The sequence below is a fragment of the Microcaecilia unicolor genome, chromosome 1 (assembly GCF_901765095.1).
Source record: "Microcaecilia unicolor chromosome 1, aMicUni1.1, whole genome shotgun sequence".
In the NCBI taxonomy this organism is placed as follows: Eukaryota; Metazoa; Chordata; class Amphibia; order Gymnophiona; family Siphonopidae; genus Microcaecilia; species Microcaecilia unicolor.
This window is the reverse complement of record NC_044031.1, coordinates 49,745,444-49,754,335: the sequence shown is the minus strand read 5'-3', so window position 1 is coordinate 49,754,335 and position 8,892 is coordinate 49,745,444.

Sequence of the window (8,892 nt, the reverse complement as noted above, 5' to 3'; positions counted from 1 at the left end):
GAATTGTCATTCCCATGTCCACTGGTTGGGGAGGTGGGGGCAAGCTGTGAGTTGTGTTCAGGATTCAGGAAGTTAGGATTGCCAAGTGGAGTGGATTTGTGGAGTAGTCTAGTAGTTAGAGCACTGCTTGTCAAGTTTGACACGGTTACACCTTGGTATATTCTTCTATTCTATTGTCCTCCATCCCTCTCTGCTGATGGTTGGGAATCCTGTCAGCAAGCTTTATCTGAAGCCACCATCTGATTTTCTAATTTACTCATATTAGGAGATTTTAATATCCACGTGGAAGACCTTAACAATCCCTGAGCTAAATCTTTTGCTGACTTTCTTTCTGATCTCTTTCTTCATCAATGGGTTTCCTTCCCTACCCATGCTGCTGGCCACACATTAGATCTAGCACTTACAATGCAGGATTCTCAACATTGCCCATCAGTTTTTACCCCACTCCCCTTTCCGGACAGATCACCACCTCATTCTTTTTAAAATTTATATTCCTTCCCTCCTCTTGGCACTTTTTCAGTCCAATGGTTATTGGACAAGGTCATTCTCTCATTAGATGTTTCCACCCTCTCACCATCATACTTCTCTGTTCCTTCAGATTTTTCCTCTAAAGGTCTTATTGATCAAACCAAATCCTGGCATTCTATTCTGCCCCATGTCCTAGATAATGTTGCTCCAAAAGCTTTTCTTCGCCGAAATCCATCTAAAAGGAACTCCTGGTATTCCCCCAATCTGAGATGCCTCAAATGCCAATATAGACAAGCAGAAAGACTTTGGAAAAAGTCTAAGGCCCAAGACATGGAATTTCAGTCTATAGGGATTCCAAGATGTGTTTCATGTCCTGTAGAATCCCTTGGATGCAGAGATTTCAAGGAGGTATATTATGGGCACAGTTTGAACAAACTGAAAATTTATATTTATTTATTATTTATTTGTTACATTTGTATCCCACATTTTCCCACCTATTTGTAGGCTCAATGTGGCTTACATAGTACCAGAGAGGTTTGCAGACTCCAGTGTAAACAAATACAAAGTGATATTGTGGTTAGATAAAATTCATGTGGCACAGCCACATTACGGAATCGTACAACAGAAACATACATAACATAGTAACATAGTAAATGATGGCAGAAAAAGACCTGCATGGTCCATCCAGTCTGCCCAACAAGACAAACTCATATGTGCTACTTTTTGTGTATACCCTACTTTGATTTGTACCTGTCCTCTTCAGGGCACAGATCGTATAAGAGTTGTGTTATGTCCATTACATACTTTAGTTTTGTTGTGTTGCAGAGATCAGGCATTTTTGTTGGATTGGTATGGTATGTCTTTTTAAACAGGTTAGTTTTTTAGTTTTTTCCGGAAGTTTAGGTGGCCGTACATAGTTTTCATGGCTTTTGGTAATGCATTCCACAGTTGTGTGCTTATGTAGGAGAAACTGGATGCATAAGTTGATTTGTATTTGAGTCCTTTGCAGCTTGGGTAGTGCAGATTTGGGTACATTCATGTTGATTTGGATGTGTTTCTAGTTGGTAGGTCGATCAAGTCTGTCATGTATCCCGGGGCTTCACCGTAGATAATTTTGTGAACCAGAGTGCAGACTATGAAAGCTATGCATTCTTTGATTGGGAGCCAGTGTAGTTTTTCGCTGAGGGGTTTTGTGCTTTCAAATCGCGTTTTTCTGAAGATAAGGCTAGCTGCCGTGTTTTGAGCGGTCTGAAGTTTCTTTAATGTTTGTTCTTTGCATCCCGCATAAATTCCATTGCAGTAGTCTACATGGCTTAGTACCATTGATTGTATCAGGTTGCAAAATGTTTCTCTCAGGAAGAATTGTTTCACGCGTTTGAGTTTCCACATTGATTGGAACATTTTCTTTGTTGTGGAGGTCACTTGGCTCTCTAGTGTAAGGTTGTGGTCCAATATAACGCCAAGGATTTTCAAGCTGTCTGAGATAGGGAGGGTGTAATCTGGGGTGTTGATAATTGTGGGGTTGTCCGCGCTGTGTTGGGATGAGAGGATAAGACAGTGAGTTTTTTTTCTTTGTTGAGTTTTAGTTGAAATACATTTGCCCAAGAGTCCATGATGTTCAAGCTGATCTTGATTTCATTGGTGATTTCTGTCAGTTTAGATTTGTATGGAACGTATATTGTGATATCGTCTGCATAGATGAAGGGGTTAAGGTCTTGATTGGATAAGGACTTGGCTAGTGGGGTCATCATTAGGTTGAAGAGGATCGGTGATAGCGGTGATTCTTGTGGTACTCCGCAGTCTGCTTTCCACGGTGATGATATGTTTGAGTTTGATTTTACTTGATATGTTCTTGTGGTTAGGAAACCCTTGAACCAGCTTAGTATATTTCCACCGATCCCAAACTTATCTAGTAATCTTATTAATATATTGTAGTTTACCGTGTCGAATGCACTAGACATCTCGAATTGGAGGAGGAGGATGTTTTTGCCTATTGCTATTTCCTGCTTGAATTTGGCTAGGAGAGTGAGTAGTACTGTTTCTGTGCTGCAGAGGGGGCGAAAACCTGACTGTGATTCGTGTAATATTGAGAATTTGTTTATATAATCTGTAAGTTGTTTTGCTACCATGCTTTCCATCAGTTTGACTGGCAATGGGATGGATGCTACTGGACAGTAGTTAGTGATTTCGTTTGTTTTTTTCTTGGTGTCTTTTGGTATCTGGGTGAGTAGGATATTGCCATTTTCCTTAGGGAAGAGACCTTGTTATAGCATGTAATTTAGGTGGGATGTGAGGTCTACTATGTAGCGGTCAGGAGCGGATTTCATTAGTTAGTTGGGGCAGGTATCTAGTTTACAGTGAGTATTGGAGAACCTGCTGATCGCCCGTGCAACTGTATCAACGGTGAGGAGGGCAAAATTTAGCCAAGTTCGGTCAGCCAGGTATTCTCCAGTGGTTGGGTCCAACTCATTTAGGAAGTTTTCTATATCAGTGTTGTCCTGAGGTAACGTGTTGTGTAGGTTTACAATTTTTTCATTGAAATATTTGTAAAGTTTATCTGCAGATGGGATGTCTGTATTCGATGTAGTGACCAGATTGGTGTCTAGGAGTTTGTTCACGAGTTGGTATAATTTCTTCCTGTCTTTGTAATCAGTCCCTATTTTAGTTGTATAGTATGATCTTTTGGTGTGTCTTATAGCGTATTTGTACTTTCTTTGTGATTGTTTCCATGTGTTGAGTGTGTGTTCATCTTTTGTTTTCCTCCATGCTCGTTCGTGTTTTCTGGATTGTGTTTTTAGCTTTTTCAGTTCATCGTTGAACCATGGTATCGACTTAAGCTTATGTGAAGATCTTGTTCTTAAGGGTGATATTTCATCTAGTATGCATTTGCATCTTTTATTCCATTCCATGAGGTAGTATATGGAGTCTGTGTGTGCTATTTATGTGTCTTTTACATCTTAGATGGGAATATATGTATAGTGAAACTTATTTCATCATTGGATTTTGCATCAGCTCATAGGCATTCACAGATTTTTAGAAAGTATTCATCTTAGGGTTTTAAAAGAGGGACTAATGGAGTAAAATCTCATTAATCCCCCATTTTGTATGTTCATCTCCAAATTTTAAAAAAAATGTGGCTTCTTTATTTCATTGGTAGTCCAACTTAATAATTTCAATAGTGGGGGTCATTCAAAAATATGCCATATATCACCCAAAACTAAAAAACTTAATTATTACAACACATACCGTATAACAGTCTTCTGAACCTCAGTGACAATTTTTTTCACACGAACCACTCAATCTGTGGTTTGCAAGCTTCCTCGTTGGTCACTGTTTATTGATTATCATTTATAATGCCTTTATTGTAATATCAAACTCATTAAAACATTTCTTCTTTCTCTTAAATGTTATATATAAGCTCAACACCACTTATCTTAATTTTCTGATGGACCTGTTGCCAACATGGGCCTTTCTCTCTCTAATCTCCCTTATGCCTGAAAGAAATGGACCCCTTTATACGACCACAATACCACCTTGTATTTGTTCCCCTACCGTTTTTGGCGAATGCCTAGGGTACTATGTAAGCCACATTGAACCTGCAAATAGGTGGGAAAATGTGGGATACAAATGTAACAAATAAATAAATAAATGTTTCACCTTTGGCTGCATCAGGGTACAGTCATCAACTTCTAGTTGGACTGTTCTTCAATGTAATTGGTGGCAATGAGATGTATAAGCTTGTTCAGTGAGCCCACCATAAACAGAAACTATGTAGAAGCTTCTGATTTGATGCTACTCTTTTTCTGGATATGTGTTTTTGCAAAATGCCTGCCCCAGCTGTATATGCTAGCAGATATATGCACATTCCTGCATGCCCTTATATGTGTTTTATAAAGGGCTCCATATTCAGGGGTGCCCTTTCAAAGTGAATGGGCTGTGTTGGTATTGCCCTGTGGTGGCTGCTAGTGCAGTTTTGTAAAAAAGGGGGTGTGGGGAGAAATACTATGGGAACTGTGGACATTCTGACTTCGATGTTTGAATTCCTACCTCAACATTCTATGCAAAATTGGCCTTCACATAAGAAAGGTTATAGCTGGACAGTGCTGAAGATCAGTGCTGTCTGGCTAAATTCTATCTGATCAAAATCAATACTTAGACACTAATTCAACAAAATCAAATGTCGATGACAAAACAATAAGCTGAAAATTCAACCTAATTCTTGTGTCTCTGTCTATTAACTTTCAAATCAATATTGTGTTTCCTTACTCTGGAATTTTAGTATCGCTAAATGGAGAAAAAGACTTCAGATGCCCTGGCTTGGCAGTAAGTGTAATATCTTATTGCCAGCTCATACTGGACCCCAGTCATGTCATTGGTCAAAAACCTCCAAATTACTTTTCACTTACGGGGGTCTTTTACTAAAGCTTAGCTTGAGTTATCTGCAGCAGGGCCCAATTTATTCCTATGGGCCCTGCTGCAGATATCTCGAGCTAAGCTTTAGTAAAAGACCCCCTTAATGTCTCTATAATTTTTAATCATTTTTGTTTGGTTATATAAAAAGTGCACTGTGTCCTTTCCCAATAACTATATGTCAAATGCTTCAAATACCAAATCTTCATAACCAACCACATTTTTCTGACCAAAGAGTTATTGAGACAAAATTTAGTCAGTGAGTGGGATAGGATGGGAAAAATTTTAAAACTGCCAAGATTTGTCAGGCTAGCTTCAAAAATGACCTGGAAAAATCTTTTGAATACTGATCTCATGGAGTCTGAGATAATAATATTCAGAAGCAAGACGAGACAATAGTTTGTACACTTCAGAGGAACTCAAATACCACAAGGAGGATGTGGTTTTTGAAATCAAGTCAGAAATTCTGAAGATTTCATAAACTCAGGCTTCTTACCAGAAGCCTAGAGTAATCTTGCAATATTTGATTTCTTGTATCATGAACACAGTTCTTGTTCACTTTTTGTTTCCCCACATCATAGTGTGACCAAGCTTCCTCTTTTGTTTCAGCAAATGCCTTACTAGTTTACCTAGAATGTAGTCAGTGATTGTTACTTCAGTGCAAATGCTGAACCCAAGAAAGGAAGGACAAAAACACTAACCTTATCCAAGATGTCTGAGACAAATTGAAGGAAATGAAAGCTAAGTTGGACTGTGATAACTTGAAAATGTTAACAGTTCTTTTGGGGGGTCTTTTACTAAGCCATGGTAGAAATCAGCTGGTGGTAAATGCCGAGATGCCCATAGGAATATAATGGGCATCTCAGCGTTTACCGCCAGCTGATTTCTACCTCGAGCTAAAAACGCTACCGTGACTTAGTAAAAGACCCCCTAAATTATTAATCCCCAAATTCAGATGTTACATGAATAAAATGTGTCATGTAAGCTAAAGTGCACAGTGAATAAATAATGGTTTTTAAAGCAATAAATTAGCGTGAATATAATAAATTCATTAACATTATTTATATCTACCTCAAGCCTTTAAATAATGTTAAATAGCATAGACACTGAACCACAGGGCTCCATATGTCATGGATGGGAGGGTAGGGTAGGAGAGAGAGGAGAAATTGCTGGACATGGATGGTTAGGGGAGGGCAAAGGAAAGTCGATGGACATGGATGGGAGAAGGGGGCAGGGAAGAGAGGAGAATCACTGGACATGGATGGGAGGGGAGGACAGGGGAGAGAGGAGAGCTGCTGGACATGGATGGATGGAGGGGAGGGCAGGAGAAATGCTGAACATGGATAGAAGAGAGGGAAGACAGGAAGGAGATGCACATGGATGGAGAGGAGGGGAGAGAGGAGAAATGCTGGGCATGGATAGAGTGGAGGGCAGGGAAGAGAGGAGAAATGTTGGAGGGAAGGAAAGACAGAGGAAGGAGATGCACACAGATGACGGGGAAGGGAGAGAGGAGAAATGCTGACATGGATGGAGGGGAGGAAAGACAGAGGAAGTAGAAAGGCTGGACATGAATGGAGGGGAGGGAAGGCAGAGGAGGAGATGCACATGGATTTAAGGGAGAGAGGAGAAATTCTGGACAAGGATGAAGGGGAGGGAAGACAGAGGGAGGAGATGCACATGGGTGGAGGGGAGGGGAGAGAGTTGAAATGCTGGACATGGATGGAGGGGAGGGACGAGAGGTGAAGTGAGATGAACATGGATGGAGGGAAGGGGGAGAGGAGAAATGCTGGACATGGATGGAGGGGAGGGAAGACAGAGGAGGAAATGCACATGGATTTAGGGGAGAGAGAGAAGAAATTCTGGATACGGATGGAGGGGAGGATCCACTCTATACCTTCTCCAGTCAAGTCCGTGGAGGACCCAGCTTTTACCTATGGATGTAGGGCAAGAAATGAAGAAGGAGGAAAGTAAAGAAATAGATGGAAATGAAGCCCTGTAAATGGAGTTAAGGGAATAGATAGAAAGCAGCAGAATCAGAGACTTGGACCAACATGATCAGAAAAACAAAGTCGCCAGACAACAAAGGTAGAAAAAATATTTTAGTTTCATTTTAGTGTTTGGAATATGTTCAATTTGAGAATTTACATCTGCTGTCTTATTTTGCACTGGGTATACTGGAGCTGTAACAGTATACCCAGCTGTAACAGTATAGTATTTTCAATGATACCTATTTATATGCGTCATTGCTGGTATAAGGGGTGTGGCTACCATAGGGGCAGAGCCATAGATGGTGACCCTACTCATAATGAGTACCGGTACCTTTTTTCCTACAAAAAAAGCACTGCCCAGTTACTCCCCCTCACCTCTGGGTAAGATGTATGTTAAGCTCTGGGTTCTATTCCACCTATTGTGTGTAGTCGTGGCTCCAAAATCCAGTACCCAGACGTGGAGGGAGAACAAATACACTAACCTCGTCTCTTGCCTTCAAATGACACGAGAGGAAAGTAATCTAAATGTAGGGATGTTTCTCAGATATTGAAGGAACCCACCAGTCAAATCTTCAGTTAATTAAAGAACATTTAATGATGTGATATTTAACTTTATACATAAATTTGGTACTAACCTCTGCAACACTTTAGCATATATCATGACTGCACAACAATGTTTCTAAATTTTAACTAATATTCAGCATATATTTGTGAAGATTCCAAATGTAACCATACTCATTTGATCTCATATATTCTCTTTTTTTCACAGGATTCAACTCAACTTTTCATCCCTATCAGATAAGTGCTATTTTAAATAATATGCATTTTCCATTTATTTTCACAGATTTAGAACCACAGTTCTTTTATGTTCCCTCTATAAAGCATTTGATTCTTTGTTATTAATTTTTTGTTTTCCAGATATTCAGTTTTTCATCTGAAAACTCCGAACTCGGACCAAGAGACCCCGGTAAATATGTTTTGTTTCCTCTCCTCTCTCTTTCACTCTGCAACCTCCTTATAGTTTTAGTATACGCCCTCTAACCCACTTCAGTCTCTTTTATCGTTGGTGTGACAAATGCCACTTAGCTGAGGAAACGACTCCAGCCTTGCTTGCGTGGGGGCCCAGTCGTCCAGGTGTGTTATCTTCCGGATTTTTCTTCTTCCTAAACCTTCCTTAAGCAACTAAAATGGGAGGCAAAACCCTTACTCCCTATTTACATGAAATGCCTTTTACCTGGTGACATTACTTTTAATTTTATCAGTACTGTGGTCTGATCTTAGCTAAAACAAAATTTAAACAATTTCCTATCTCTTTCAAAACCTACGCTATCTTACTGGAACCCTACTCTGAGGAGCGGTCCTGCAGCTCATCCGCTCAGTTCCTGCAGTCACTATCTCATTCCATCTGTTCACTGAACATTCTACCATTCAAACCTATGTCACTTGTTACCCTTTACACTACTATATATATCTACATGGCACTGATTTTCTTTCTATCCTCCCCAGTACATGCAAATCAATCTCATTCATATTCATTATGGAATCTTGAAAACCCAACCAGGTTGTAGCCCTCAAGGACTGAGGTTGCCCACAGGAGAACAAATCCACTGGGGTGGATAAAGTACAAAAGTGTCCCACGAGTAATCTCAGGAGCAAGCACAGGAGTGGGAATGGAACCAGGCTGTTTAATAAACAAATCAGAGACGATTCAAAGTAGGAAGTATATTGAATGAATAGAGACTGTACAAGGTACCCTGTTTGGCAAACATTTTCAACAGCGCATTAGCGACGTCCAGATTCATAGTTTGTTTTGTACCCCAAAGTTCTTTTTCAAGACCAGTACTTCACTCACCAGCGACTCTATTCAGCACGCCTTGTTTGACCAATATAACGCTCAGACTCCTGAGGAAGGCACTTGCAGTGTCGAAACATGGTACCTTGTAGAGTCTCCATTAAATATACTTCCTATTTTGTATCATCTCCGGTTTGTTTATTGAAGAGCCTGGTTCCGTTCCCACTTCTGTGC